The sequence below is a fragment of the Brassica oleracea genome, chromosome C6, assembly GCF_000695525.1.
Source record: "Brassica oleracea var. oleracea cultivar TO1000 chromosome C6, BOL, whole genome shotgun sequence".
NCBI lineage: Eukaryota > Viridiplantae > Streptophyta > Magnoliopsida > Brassicales > Brassicaceae > Brassica > Brassica oleracea.
In genome coordinates this window covers 20,182,697-20,196,921 of record NC_027753.1, presented here as the reverse complement: position 1 = coordinate 20,196,921, position 14,225 = coordinate 20,182,697, and the positions used below count along the sequence as shown (strand labels likewise).

The window sequence follows — 14,225 nt, the reverse complement described above, 5'->3', positions numbered from 1 at the left end:
CTGGACACGCTCGTGCCACCTTTAAACCAGTAAGTTGTTTCTCTCTCTCTGCCCTCTTAATATTCGCGATTAATGCCTCAGTGCACATAATAAATAAGTACGGAGACAGAGGATCCCCCTGCCGTAAACCTCGTTGAGGGATAATAAGTCCCTGTGGCTGTCCATTGATAAGTACCCTATATTGAACCGAAGAGATACATTTCATCATCAAATTGATCCAGTGGGGATCAAATCCCATTCTGTGTAGAAGTGCCACAATAAATTTCCACTCAATCCTATCATATGCCTTACTCATATCTGTTTTGATTGCCATAAATTTGTTCTGACATGACTTATTTGTCCTCAGTCCATGAAACATTTCCTGCGCTATAAGAATATTATTCGATATTAACCTGCCCGCCACAAATGCCGATTGTATCTCCGAAATTAGCCTTGGAAGGCAAATTTTCAATCGTTGACACAAAACCTTCGAGATAATCTTATAACCAACATTGCAAAGACTTATCGGCCGTAATTCCGTCATCCTTGTGGGTCTCTCTACTTTCGGAATCATACAAATATTAGTCATGTTTAAACGTGGATCTCTACAAAAAATAGAAATCTATTTGATCAAAATCATGATTGGATAAAAAAACAGTTTTTAGAAAATCAAAAACCAATAATCAATCTAAAAACTACAAACATTCATCCTCCTCACAACTTTTTTTATGCTCATCCGTCTTTGTAAGGGTTCTTTTTATTTTTATGTGTTTTATTTCTAATTTTGATTTATTTATGGGAAAATTTGGAGAAATGCATTCAAATAAGAATATAATTTGAAAACTACACCTTTATTTAAGTTTTTGGAAAAATACACTTATATATATTAAATTACTAAATTGTCCAATCTTAATATTTCTAAAAATCTAATATATTGTTTATAATTTTTTTTAAAAATCGTTAGAGAATCTACCAATTATCACTTTTAATATATTTACACAGTATATTTTCCATATCTTTTTAATAATATTTTAAATTATTTTAGTATTTTGAAAAAAAGAACTCAAGACTGCGACTCGTCTCCTTCCTTCTCGTATCCTCTCCATTTCTGAAATTGTTTTCCTTTTTTATTTCTCTAATTTTGCAGATGTTAAAAGAGGTTCTGGAAGACCTGTGAAAAGAAGATATGAATGCTTTGGAGAACAAGCAACAGCTCAAAAAAAATCACGAAAATAAGCTTGCTCAAGATGTAATCGTTCAGGACACAATCGTGCTAGCTACGACTTTGGAATTTAACGCTTTTATGTTCTAAATGTTTTTCTGAAAACGTTTTTCTGCAAAGCACTTTGTCTGTTGCTTACTCACAACGGTTCTTGTAGATTAGGAGCTAAGAAGAATGCAGTAGCTTGGGTTCAAGATGCTGTAGTGACCAGTTTTTCCCAGTTCAACTTATTCAAAGAGCCTGGAAAGCAAGATGATACTACTGCTCACCAAGACCATCATCACTACATTGTTATTCACAACACGTCTGAGAAACTAAATCCCATAGAGAATACAACAAGTCCAAGAAACCAAGCTTACAAGGGTGTAAAACAACCTTCAACAAAACATAGTTCTGTTTCTGAAATAAGTAATTTTGAAGGTAAGAACATGTTAAAAGAGTCACTGAGTTTAGCGGAGGAGTTACTCCGAGTTTCAAGCCAATGGTTCTTTAAATATTTGGAGAACTCACTGAAGAAAGGGTCCTTCTCTGTGAAGAAGGAAGAAGCAAATGGAAAAGAGTCTATTCTTGTCAGCTTTAAAGCAGTAAACTATTGGCTCGATGATCTGATAAAAAACAGATGTGAAGCCAGTAAAAAGGTCGAAGAGTTAAAAAAGAAGCTACATCAGTTTCTACTTAAACATATCGAATCTGCCATTGGAGAAACAATGTAACATAATAATCCCATTAAATGGAATTTTTATTTCAGTGACTAATCTGACAACGGTTTGATGAGAAAGATTTGTATGAAGTATGGTATAAAATAAAAAATCTTGTCATTTCCGCATCCACATTTGATATTGTTTCTCTTCATCATTCTCTTCCTCAGCATGAGCGGTCTTGACTCCCCCTTAAGACATCAGTACACAGAGGTAAGGGCTCATGTAACCATGCTCACCACAACAACTCTTAATCATAACTCTTTGCTGCTAGGAAGGTACAACTTTCAAGCTACAATTTACACTCTGTTGAAAGAAAAGAACAATTAGAGGCATGGGAAAATATTTCTCCATAAGAAACTCGGAAAGATTATGACATATTTATCTCAACACACATAGTTATCTTAAACATAAATTATTTTAATGATATTCTTTTTATTATTTTTGAATATATATATTAATTTCGAATTAATATCTTAATTATTAAAATATCTTGGGTAAAAAAGTCAATTCATAATCAAGGAAGTGTATTTTTCAAAAAATAAAATAGAAAATGCAATTATCAAATTTTAAATCCTAAATAGGGTATTTTGAAAATTATCCCTTTATTTTTTCCTATTTCCATGTGCAAGATTTAACTGTACTTTATGATGAATTATATGACATTCAACTTAACAACTACAAAACGAGTGAAAGTATTAAATTTATTTTCTCTAGTTTCTTATAACATAGTGCGATAAACGAAAACAAATACACATAAAAGCTAAAAAATAAAATGATAATACCTAATTGGATATGTTTATTTTTTTCATTAAAAAATAATTGGATATTTCTTTTGTAACATTTTCTTTACATTTACTTCTGTTTTACATGATAAATAATTTTTTTTTGAAAAACTGTTCTGAAATCCCTCTTAACAGTATTTGTGATTTGATTATGTATTATCATCATATTCATTATTAAAAAGAAAAATATGACACTGGATCAACCTAATTATGATATGTACAAATTTATTTATAAACATTCATATTTTTGACAAAATTTTAAAATATGTTAATAATTAATAATTCATGTATTACTATTAAAATAAGTTTTCTTTATAGAGATTCATGTTTTGTAAATTTTATGAAATATGGTAATAACTAAAGTAAATCAAACTTCACACTAATAATTAATTTAAATAATAATACAATTAAAAAATGTTGGTCCATAATTTTCCTAGAATTGGATTCCGTTTTAATAGCACGTTAGGTGTTTAAACTTTAAACACAACATGTTAATATGAACCAACCTTACCACGATAAATATATGAATCTAAAAGTATAGAAAACACGTAAAAATGAAACTAGAATTTGCCGATAAAACTATGCGGACTTCCGGTTAGCCACGTATTTTGATTGGTCTCCTCCTAACCTTTACTGATTTGGTCCTAAATCAGGAAGGGTTGGTAGGTCTAATTAAGGTTTTCTTCTGTAATGTCAACATGTTTCTGATCGATATTGTTTTTATGTAAATTCGTTATGTCTAGTTTAAGGTCCTTGACCCTATATTACTGAGGGAAGGCTTGGACCAAATCTTGCATAAAAAGAACTATAATCTTTATCTCAAACTATGTATCCCGGTGAGAGTTTCATCTAGTGGGCCAAGGACCAAATCTGATTCGGCCTAATAAGAAGATTTTGGTCAAACAAAAACATATCTATTTGAAAACGTTTTGCACATACTTTTAGTTCGGCCTAATAAGCTCGGATTATAGTAATCAGTTTAACAAACGGATTATAGTAATCAGTTTAACAAACGGATTACCTAGAAATTGCGGACTTTTAAAGTATATATTTGTTAAATAAAGATCAGATAGATTTTTATTAGCAAAGGAGATCATTTTTTTCTTTTTATAAACCCTATCGGCTGATCCAGTCGGTCCCGGGAAGAACACATTTAGTGCTACAGAGTTGACTAACCCGAAAGCGTACCACACTGTCTGACCCGAATTTGGAATACCTTCCAACTAATGCCAGGAGGTGGACCAATCATCTGTTATGACCCACCATGTAAACCACTTGGGTCGAAGTCCAAACCTACACTGACCATAATTTAGTTCTCAGGATAATCGAAAAATGAGATCATCTTCGAGCGTAGTGTACCGTTTTATAGTTCGAAACTATATTATATGCACTCAATAGGACATTAAATAAGTTACGTTGGAACCGCTGGACAAACATAGTTTGATAAATTGCATGTTTTTTTTCTGAAACACTTTTTTTTTTTGAAACACTAAATAAATTGCATGTTTATCTACAAAAAGTCAAGTCATGGAGTAAGAAAACGCTCTTCTTCTTTCTTTTTTTGTGCAACGGAGTAAGAAAACACTAAAACACATTTCTTACTACAAGATTTTGAATTCAATGACCACATAATAAGTAAATGAAGCATTTTAATCGACAAACAAGTCCACTATGTCCACAGTTTCTAAGGGTTGGAGTGGATATAGAAAGTTCCATACAAAACATATGCAAACTTACAATATGTGTAAATATATTCTTTCTTATTATAGTACAAGAGAAGAAAGAGAAGTGGGAGAAAGATGCCTTCGGCTTCTTATTTCATTGATGAAAATAAGGTTTATACAAACAAAACAAAAAGACAAAAGTGTAACGGTGGATCATTCATTAAAGTAAGGGAAAACAAAACCTCCTACAACGATTCTTTGTTTGTGTGTGTGTCTACCTAATTTTAAATCTATAATATAGTAAACAACTGCCAACTCATTGGAGCTGTCTTAGATAGTGTCACATGGAAAAGCAATAGTGTTATATTAAGGCCCATTCGTTATCTGTTCTTCCCTCCTTTACAGATTATCCTCTGGACCTTTCTGTAACCAAAACATACAATTAACAACATTATCAACACACATATTCTCAAATTGGTTATACATCCACTATATATGACTCACAGACTCCAAAAATGATAGTAACCAAAGCAACTTTAGTATTTAATAATCAAGTTATTAGTATATGCAAGTTGGTGGTCCTTATTATACGGAAACACTAGTATATAAAGAGAAATTCTTTTGAAATTCTAGGTTCACCGTCCAATAGTGTTTGAATATTTAATATTTGATATCTTTTGAAATAAAATTAAATATCCAAATTAGATTATATTTTTAAAATAAAATAATAAAAATAATAAAAATAATAAAAATACATAAAAATAGTTACAAAATATAAATTAATTAATATTGTTAAGTCTTGAGCAAAATACTAAACCCTAAATCATACATTAAAAACTAAATTTTAATAACACTAAACCCTAAATCTTAATCACTAAACCCTAAACCCTTGGGTAAACTCTGAACCCTTAGATAAATCATAAACTCTAGGATTTAATTTTAAATATTTTTGATTTAGAGTTTGTGATTTATCCAAAAGTTCAGGGTTTATCCAAGGGTTTAGGGTTTAGGGTTTAGGGTTTAGTGTTATTAAGATTTAGTTTTTAATGTATGATTTAGGGTTTAAAATTTTCCAATGGTTTACGGTTTATCCAAGATTTAAGATTTATAATTTAGGATTTGGAGTTTAGGATTTAGGGTATAGGATTTAGTATTTTGCTAACGGTTTAACAATATTTATTTATTTATTTTTTGTAACTATTTTTATATATTTTTATTGTTTTATTTTAAAAATATAATCTTATTTGGAAAATCAATTTTGTTTCTTTTTTTAAAAAATATCAAATATCAAATATCAAATATCAAATATCAAATACTAAAACACTATTGGTCGGTGAATCTAGAGGTTTTCCCTAGAGGGTGAACCCAAGAATTTCTCGTATATAAAAACGATGAGGTGGGTTTTGTTACCTGATACTTGTAAGGAGAAAACAAATCCCAGAAGACGTTGCATTTGATACGTATATTTTTATATATATATATATATATATAACTGTATCGTAAGTATATATATGTACAAGTGTTGATAGTCTTCTAATATTAGCTATTTGAGTCTCTCTTGTAGAAGGATCTTCGGGTATCTGGGAAACACATTTTTACAAGCTGAAACCTGCCATTAGATTACCACAAACCCAACAATTAAAACCTTAAATTATATTTATTAGTCACAGTTCATTAAAAATAACCATGGGGCGTGTCTTAAATTAGGTGATAGTGACATTGTCATGACCTAGTAGATTAGTAAAGCAATCCATCATTATTCACCTCACACGGTTCCCACTCGGAAACATTTTCATTTAGGAAAATGTGATTTATTCTTTTGAGGGCCCTATTAATCCTACTTATTCGTCACTATCTATTTTTAAGTAAATTATTTTAAGCATAAAAAGGTGTTAATCAAAATAAATTTTGGTCTTTTGGTTGGGAGTGAAAAATCAAACGTTCTAAATTGACTAGTCATTTCCAAACCTATAAACGACATACAAACTTCAAGAACCCTTGTGCCCGAATATGTGTAAATTTAATATCTAATGTCACATGCCATTTCTGACCGAGTCTGGTTTTTATAAGTGGTAGAAGAAGAGCATCTCAGATATTTATTTTTTTTAAATTGAATGATGAAAGAATAATCAAATGTTGAGAAACTTACGGATTCGATGTCGATCTTGAAGACTAAGAGCTTTCTTCTCTCTCTACAACTCGTTCTGTACGCCACAATGATATGACCGATGGCTAAGACCCACGAACACACAAACAGAGCCACTTCCACTGTTCTAAACTTTCCTCCCCGTCTCCGACCACTGGCTCGCCGAACACAACAGCTGCCTTAAAAGACACGTAGATTAATGAACATATCGAGCATATCATCGTTATGGTCAGATATGGTCCCCTTGATAGCTTTGGTCCGTCACAGAGCCCGTAAACACCTGTCACAAAAAACATATAAAATAACAATTTTTAAGAACAGAGCTATGGGTTTTTGATAAAGAAGCTTGTGGGGATACTTACAGAGAATAATGGCAGATCTAATGATGGAGATGAGAGGAATATCGATGAGGGAGTATCTGAAATCGTAGTTGCTTATATGAGAAGAAACAGTCGACGGAGAAAGACGAAGGAGAGAAAAGAAGGATGAGAGGATGATGGAGGGTAGGACGGCGTCTGCGACAGAGAGGAAGATAGGAGCAGAGAAGAGGATGAAAGAGAGGAACATAGTGAAGAGAACGAAGATGGTCTTGATGCATCTCCAAAGAGAAGATGAGTATCTCCTTGTTTTGCTGATCTCTTCTTTGCTAATCAGACCCATTTATTATTTTCTTGTCTGTGTTTTTTTTTGTTATTTACAGAGGGTTTGTATTTGATGCAAGTGTGATTTGTTTATAGAGAGAGAGAGGTTTTTGCAGAGAGGGTTTTTAAAAGGATCGAAGAAAATAAAAAATTGACAATGCTGTCGATAATGCTGATGTGTAATTTGTGTCTTGAATAAATATTTTTGACCATTATAATGATATTTTCTGTTGAATTAAAACATTTGATATGAAACGATAGGATATTGTTTTGGACGTCTTTTGCCGGGAGATATTATTCTGCAGGAGAACTTTGGTTGTGACCGAATGTCATTTTTTTTTTTTGGTCAAAAAAAAAAAATGTTTGTGACCGAATGTCATTTCTAGAGTAAAATTTTAAGGTGAAAAATGTTTTACTCCTGGTTACTCGACAAAATTACCATGCAGGTGAAAATATTTATTCATGTTTTTCGACTGATCACTAGACTATATCTGCGAAGTGATTTTGCCACATTTATTTTCTACAATCATTTTCACGAAACAAATATGACATTGCTACTGAAATTGATGACATAGTTTCCGGAAAAATATGACATGGATAATTTCATTTAATGTTGATTTATATTTTTGGTAAACTTATTAGAATATAGTAATATTTCATATATTACATTTAATATTATATTTCTTTTTGGTAAACTTTTTTAAAATATGATAATAGCTCATACATCATCTATAAAATAAATATATTCATATATAACATTTCAAATTTCGAAATATTATTATTTTGTATACTTATACAATTTGTATTACTAAAGTTTTCAAAAATTTCTACATTTTTTAAAAAATTTAAATATCTAATCGTAAGATCGTTAGTCTTATATATCTACAAATTTTATAAATATTGTTTAGGTTAAATATTTGATAATTATACAATTTTATATTATTTTTATTAGTTTTATACAAATTGATTTAATATATATCAAATCTATATTAAATATTAGTAAGAAAATATTAAAATCTATAATATTTAATAAAATTTATTTTTAAATATAAGATAGGTTTAAAAAAACATTTACTGCACATAGTGCAGGAAAACACCTAGTTACTATTTAGATAAAGTAAAACATAGACATAGATTTACTTTCCCCTTCATAAAAATAAACATATTTACTCTATTTTTTTCCCATTTTCTTTCTTTTTTTTCCCACTTATTTGTATTTCTGTTATTTATTCTTGTTGGAGCCTAGATTCACCCCGTTCCAGACCCGGTTCGAGATATCAATCCAAATGCGATAAGGTTTAAATTCTGACAATATCAAAACCTAAGAAAGAAAATTAGACTCATAGAGGCTAAAACCCACCCCAAACTCAAGGAGTCAAGAAACGCCTATTGGAAATCTCTCTCTAGATATATCTCTCCAGCCTCTCTCTAGCTTTTGAAAACCCTAGAACGTTTAATCCGGCGCCGTCGCGTCCTCTAGGGCGGTCGCCGGAGCCCCTCCTTTGTCTCTTCCTCTCTCTGTCTTCTTCTCTTCCAGTTCATCTCCGTGTCCTCTGGTTCTTCTCTGCGGCGGAGGTGGAGATCTCCCTGAAGTTCTCCGGCTCAGATATGGAGACTTTGGTTTCGATCTGGAGCCTCCATGGCGAAAACGGTGGGCTTGAGGACGGCTCGCTCCTTGTCATGGTGGTTACATGCTCTTGCGCCAAGATCTCTGTCCGGTGAGCTTTGCTTCGTTGGGTCTCTCCTAGGGTTGACGGCGCATGAGTCGTCGGGTTGTTCCGGTTCGAGTCGTCTCTTTCTCAGCGTGGCGCGTGGCTGGGATCAGAGGCATGCTCTGCTGGGATCTAGAGCTTCAGATCCTTGGGCTCTCAAGTCTCTCTCTTCTGCTTTGGTGTCCTTCGATGGTCTTCGGTGGTACGTGTGGTGCTCCTGTGAGGGTAGGCTTCGTCTCTCTTGCGGTGGCTCCGTGGCAGCGCGTGGGAGTAATTGACTCCTCTATTTGCGGTTTGGGCTTGCTCTGGCGCATGTAGATGGTATCTGCTCCTCAAAGTAGGGGAGGCTCGGCGGTGTGGCGCTCCTCGTCGTCCTCTCTGTCTCCTATTGGTAATTCAGTGGCTGTGTAGCCGAGATGGAGTTGCTCGGTTCAGGTGGCGTGGCTAAGGTTTAAGTTTGGCTTCCGGCTTCCTTGCTCGTCAAGTGGGTACTACGTCGGAGGAGGTGTGCTCAGCAAGTCCCTTTGCTCTATTTGGGTTTGGCGGTTAAATGGGTGTACACGGTCTCGGGAAGATGAGTTGGAGGCAGCAATCTCAAGCTTCCTTCTTTGAACGATGGCATCGTCTGTTGCAGACCCTCCTCGTGCTGCCGGTTTGGTATCTGTTGGATGAGCTAGACGGTCCGGGTTTGATTCTTTGTGCAGGTTGCGGCTTGTGAGTTCGCTGGAAGCTGTAGGAAACCATGTGTTTCAAGGTTTGAGGGCGTCTTTCTCTCTGGTAGCTCGCGGCAACTGGTTGCTCACGCCGCCTGCACTTCGCCCTCTGGTCTTTCTTTGCCACGCTTTAGTCTAGGCCCTTGTCTGAGTGCCTTCTCCTTCATTTTGGTTATGTTTGCTTCTTAGGTCCTTTCTGTTAGTTTCAGTTTCATCATTGCTCTGCTACTAGTTCATCTCAGTAATTCTGTAAAAAATTCAAAACTTGGTATAAAATTTTAACATTTTACCAAATAAAAAAAAACTCAAGGAGTCAAATATACCAAGTTTGGAGAAGTCGATTGTTAAACATAAAGCAATCAAGAGCACTAAAAACCATTATCAAAGCGCTCGATCCACGACAAAAATCGACCCGCTGTTATGATTGAAATAAAGTGAATTCGGTTGCTTTCATTGATCAATTTACATCGATACATATACACATTAGTATTTCCTATTATGATATGGAAAGTATCTAAATTGTATCTCAAAGATATTATGGACATATATCTTGGTGCCCAATACCCCCCCTCAAGTAGGTGGTACTAAATTTCGAACACCTAAAACTTGGACAAAAGATACTCAAATGTCGGTCTTGGAAGAGCTTTGGTGAAAAGATCTGCAACTTGTTCCTTTGTAGATATGTGTTCTGTAGAGATAGTTCCATCTTGAACAGCATCACGAACTTGATGACAATCGGCTTCAATATGTTTTGTCCATTCGTGGAATACTGGATTCGCTGCAATGTGGATCGCGGCTTGGCTGTCATAGTGTAAAATAACCGGATGAGAGTGATTAAAGCCAAATGTCTTCGCAAGAGATTTGAGCCATTTGATTTCGCGAAGTGTGTAAGCCATGGCGCGATACTCGGCCTCTGCAAGTGAACATGATACTGTATTTTACTTCTTTGTCTTCCACTAAATCGGTGAATCTCCAAGATAAACAATGTAAGCCGACAAAGACCTTCTTGTGATTGGACATGCAGCCCAGTCTGAATCGTAGTAAGCAGTGAGGCTGAGCTCGCTGTCTGACCGTAGTAAGATGCCTTGTGTCGATGAGCCCTTCAGATAACGCACAAGACGCAAGGCAGCTTCCCAATGCGCGACCAACGGAGTCTTCATGAACTGAGATAAAATGTGCACAGCATAGCTCAAATCAGGCCGTGTAATGGTGAGATAAATAAAACATCCAACCAGTCGACGATATTGTTCCGGGTTAGAAAACAATTGACTCTTAGCAGAAGCAAGTTTGTGGTTAAGTTCCATAGGAACCAGAGAAGGCTTAGCGCCTAACAGACCAGCTTCAGCGACGATGTCAAGGGCGTTCTTTGAGAGAGACAAAAACCATCAGGACCCTGACCAACTTCAATGCCTAAGAGTATTTTAGCTTACCCAGGTCTTTCATGTGAAAACACTCACTGAGATGAACCTTGAACCGATCAACCATAGCGAGATCGTTTCCGGCAATTATAAAATCATCGACATAAACCAAGATATGCAAGATGGTATTGCCCTTTTTGTAAGAGAATAGCGAGTAATCCTCTTTGCTCTGTCGAAACCCAAACTATGTGAGAGCTGCTGAGAGCTTTGCAAACCAACATCGAGGAGCTTGTTTGAGTCCGTACAAAGATTTTCGTAGACGACAGACCTTAGTAGGATCACTCGATTTGAAACCAGGAGGGAGCTGCATGTAAACCTCTTCCTTAAGATCACCATGAAGGAAGGCATTATGAACGTCCATTTGATGAACCTCCCAAGATTTCGCAGCTGCAATACTAAGAAGATATAGGACGGTAGTGATTTTAGAAACTGGAGCAAAAGTTTCTTTATAATCTGTTCCTTCTTTCTGTCGATTTCCACATACAACCAGCCGAGCTTTGTAACGTTCAAGTGTTCCATCAGCATTAAACTTCAATTTGTAAACCCATTTGCAGCTGATAGCTTTCTTTCCCAGAGTTAAATCAGTGATGTCCCACGTATGATTAGCCTCGAGAGCCTCTATCTCGAGTCGCATTGCCTCACACTATTCTTTAATGAGAGTTGCATCTTTAAATTTTTTCGGTTCTGTGCTCTCAAGAACAGCAGCTAGGAAAGCAATGTGATTTGCTGAAAACCAGAGTCAGTCAAGAATTGTGCAATAGGATATAGAATCTTACCAGAAACCGTAGTCGAGGAGTTTGAAGCGGAGAAACCGAGTGGAAGAGAATGACCAGAGGAGGAGTGTACATTAGAGGTGACAAAATCTTTCAACAAAACTGATGGTTTATTAGAACGGTGACCGCGACCCAGCTGTTCAGATGAAGCAACAGTATGTGATTCATCAGATTCTGTAGTGACCAGAGGAGTTACAGCCATGTCAGTTGCATCATCTGTCGGAACAGGTTCGGTGGAAGCAAGTTTCACCAATTGTATATCATGAGAAACCTCAGCAAGTGTCACTGGAGAAAGATCACCCGTAGGTGGAGGCGTCCAGTCTACATCAACAGATTCAACCGGTGCTTGTTGTGAAGGCAAAGTTTCATGTGCAGCATTCATGAATGGGAACACATCTTCTTGAAACTGTACATCTCGACTAACAAAGAATTTTCCTGACTCGATATCATATAGTCACCATCCCTTTTTACCATACGGGTAGCCTACAAAGACACATCTTCTGCTGCGAGTACCAAATTTATCCTTGTTGCGCGACCGAAGATAACCGTAGCACAAACAGCCGAAAGTGCGTATCATGTCATACTTGGGTCGGGTGCCGAAAAGTAACTCGTAAGGCGTCTTTCCCTTTAGAACAGAGGAAGGCGTCAGATTGATCAAGTGAGTGGCTGTGAGGATACTTTCACCCCAGAATTTAACAGGTAGATGACTTTGGAAGAGGCACGCGCGATCTACGTTGAGGATATGTCGGTGTTTTCGCTTAGCTCGACCATTTTGTTGAGGAGTGTCAACGCAGGAGGTCTGGTGCAAGATGCCCTGCTCCTGAAAGAAGGATGTAAGGCACATAAATTCAGTGCCGTTTTCACTCCTAAATGACTTAACAGGTTTTCCGAATTGTCTTTCTGATATAGCATTAAAGTTTCGAATCAGACCCGAGACTTCCGTCTTTGTAGACATAGGGTGTGTCCACACAGTTCTAGAGTAGTCATCAACCAGTGTGAGAAAGTATACTGCACCACTAGTGGAAGGGGTTCGATAAGGTCCCCAAACATCCGCATGAACAAGAGAAAAGTAATCTGAAGCTTTATTAATACTATCATTAAAAACTTCTCGTGTTTCTTTGGCACGAAAACAAATATCACAACTCTTGATCTCTCCCAAAGTACTAGAGAATTGATCACATTCAGATAAAGAAAATAAAACACCAGCAGATGGATGTCCTAATCTACGGTGCCACAATGCTCCAGAAGAATTGTCTCCCTTTGAAACCTTGTGTGCACTAGCAGCTGAGACTCCAGTAAAATAGTACATTCCCTCGCGCTCTTCACCCGCTCCAATCAAAGTCCTCGTAAAACGGTCCTGCAAGAAACACAAAGTATCTGTAAATATGGCTATACAACCAGTTTGTTTCAACAGCTTTGCAACAGATATCAATGTGTAGTCAAAGTCATGAACAAATAACACATCCTCGAGCCAATATCCAGAGCTCAATGGCAGTACACCACGCTTTGTAGCCCGAGAGGCATTCCCATTTGGGAATTTGACAGGTGAAGAAACAATATCAACCACGTTTATCAGCATAGACAGGTCGTCTATCATGTGATGAGAGGCACCTGTGTCAATTATTACATCAGAAAGATTAGTTTTACCCGACAACTTTTCAGATGAGATGTTTGTTCACTGAGATTGAAGGAGCTGGATGAGTTGAGAAATCTGATCGTGGCCACTGTTACTAGAGGAGCGAGCACTATTTACTCTGCCTCTCCCGCGTTCTGTACCACATATTCCGCGTCCACCTCTCTGAACAGATTTGTTGTCTTTGTTGACAGGTCGGTTTCCTCGAGCTGCATATGGATTTTGCTCAAGGTACCAGTCAGGATATCCATGAAGCAGGAAACACTCTGTCATCTCGTGTCCTTGTCGATGACAATGAGTGCAAGAAAGAGCAGAGCGGTCGCGATAACGCTGTCCAGAGATTGCAGCGGCCTGAGGAGCTGTTTGTGTTTTAACAGAGAAACCGATATCCTCTGTTTTGGCTACTTCTCGTGTTTGTGCAATATTCTGGTTCTGCTCTTCTCTGATAACACGTGAGTAAACTTGGTTTAAAGGAGGGAGTGGGTCTTCTCCAGTGATTGTTGACCGGATGTTCCCAAATCGAGGAAGATCGAGCCCAAAGAGGAACTTATGTACTCGATCATCTTCGCGTTCCTTCAATATGTCTGCTGCGGCTTCACAACGGCACACCTTGGAGGTGTTGTAGTTTTGGAGTTCCTCCCATAGCTTCGTCAGGCGTCCATAATACTCGAGAACAGGTTGACCTTTTTGCTTGCACAAAGCGATCTCATCTTTCAAAACTTGTTGTCGTACTCCGTTGGCTACTGAGAAACGAACACGAAGGCTTTCCCAAAGAGTTGCAGCTACAGATTCGTAAGCCACAGTGGAGCGAATTTTGGGATCTATGGATGTCCGAATCCAT

At 36.5% G+C, this 14,225-nt stretch overlaps 1 pseudogene; it reads right to left on the bottom strand.

Annotated features, from left to right (window-relative positions):
- Positions 1-5,827: 5,827 nt before the first annotated feature.
- On the bottom strand, positions 5,828-7,309 carry LOC106298593 (annotated as a pseudogene).
- Positions 7,310-14,225: the final 6,916 nt, after the last annotated feature.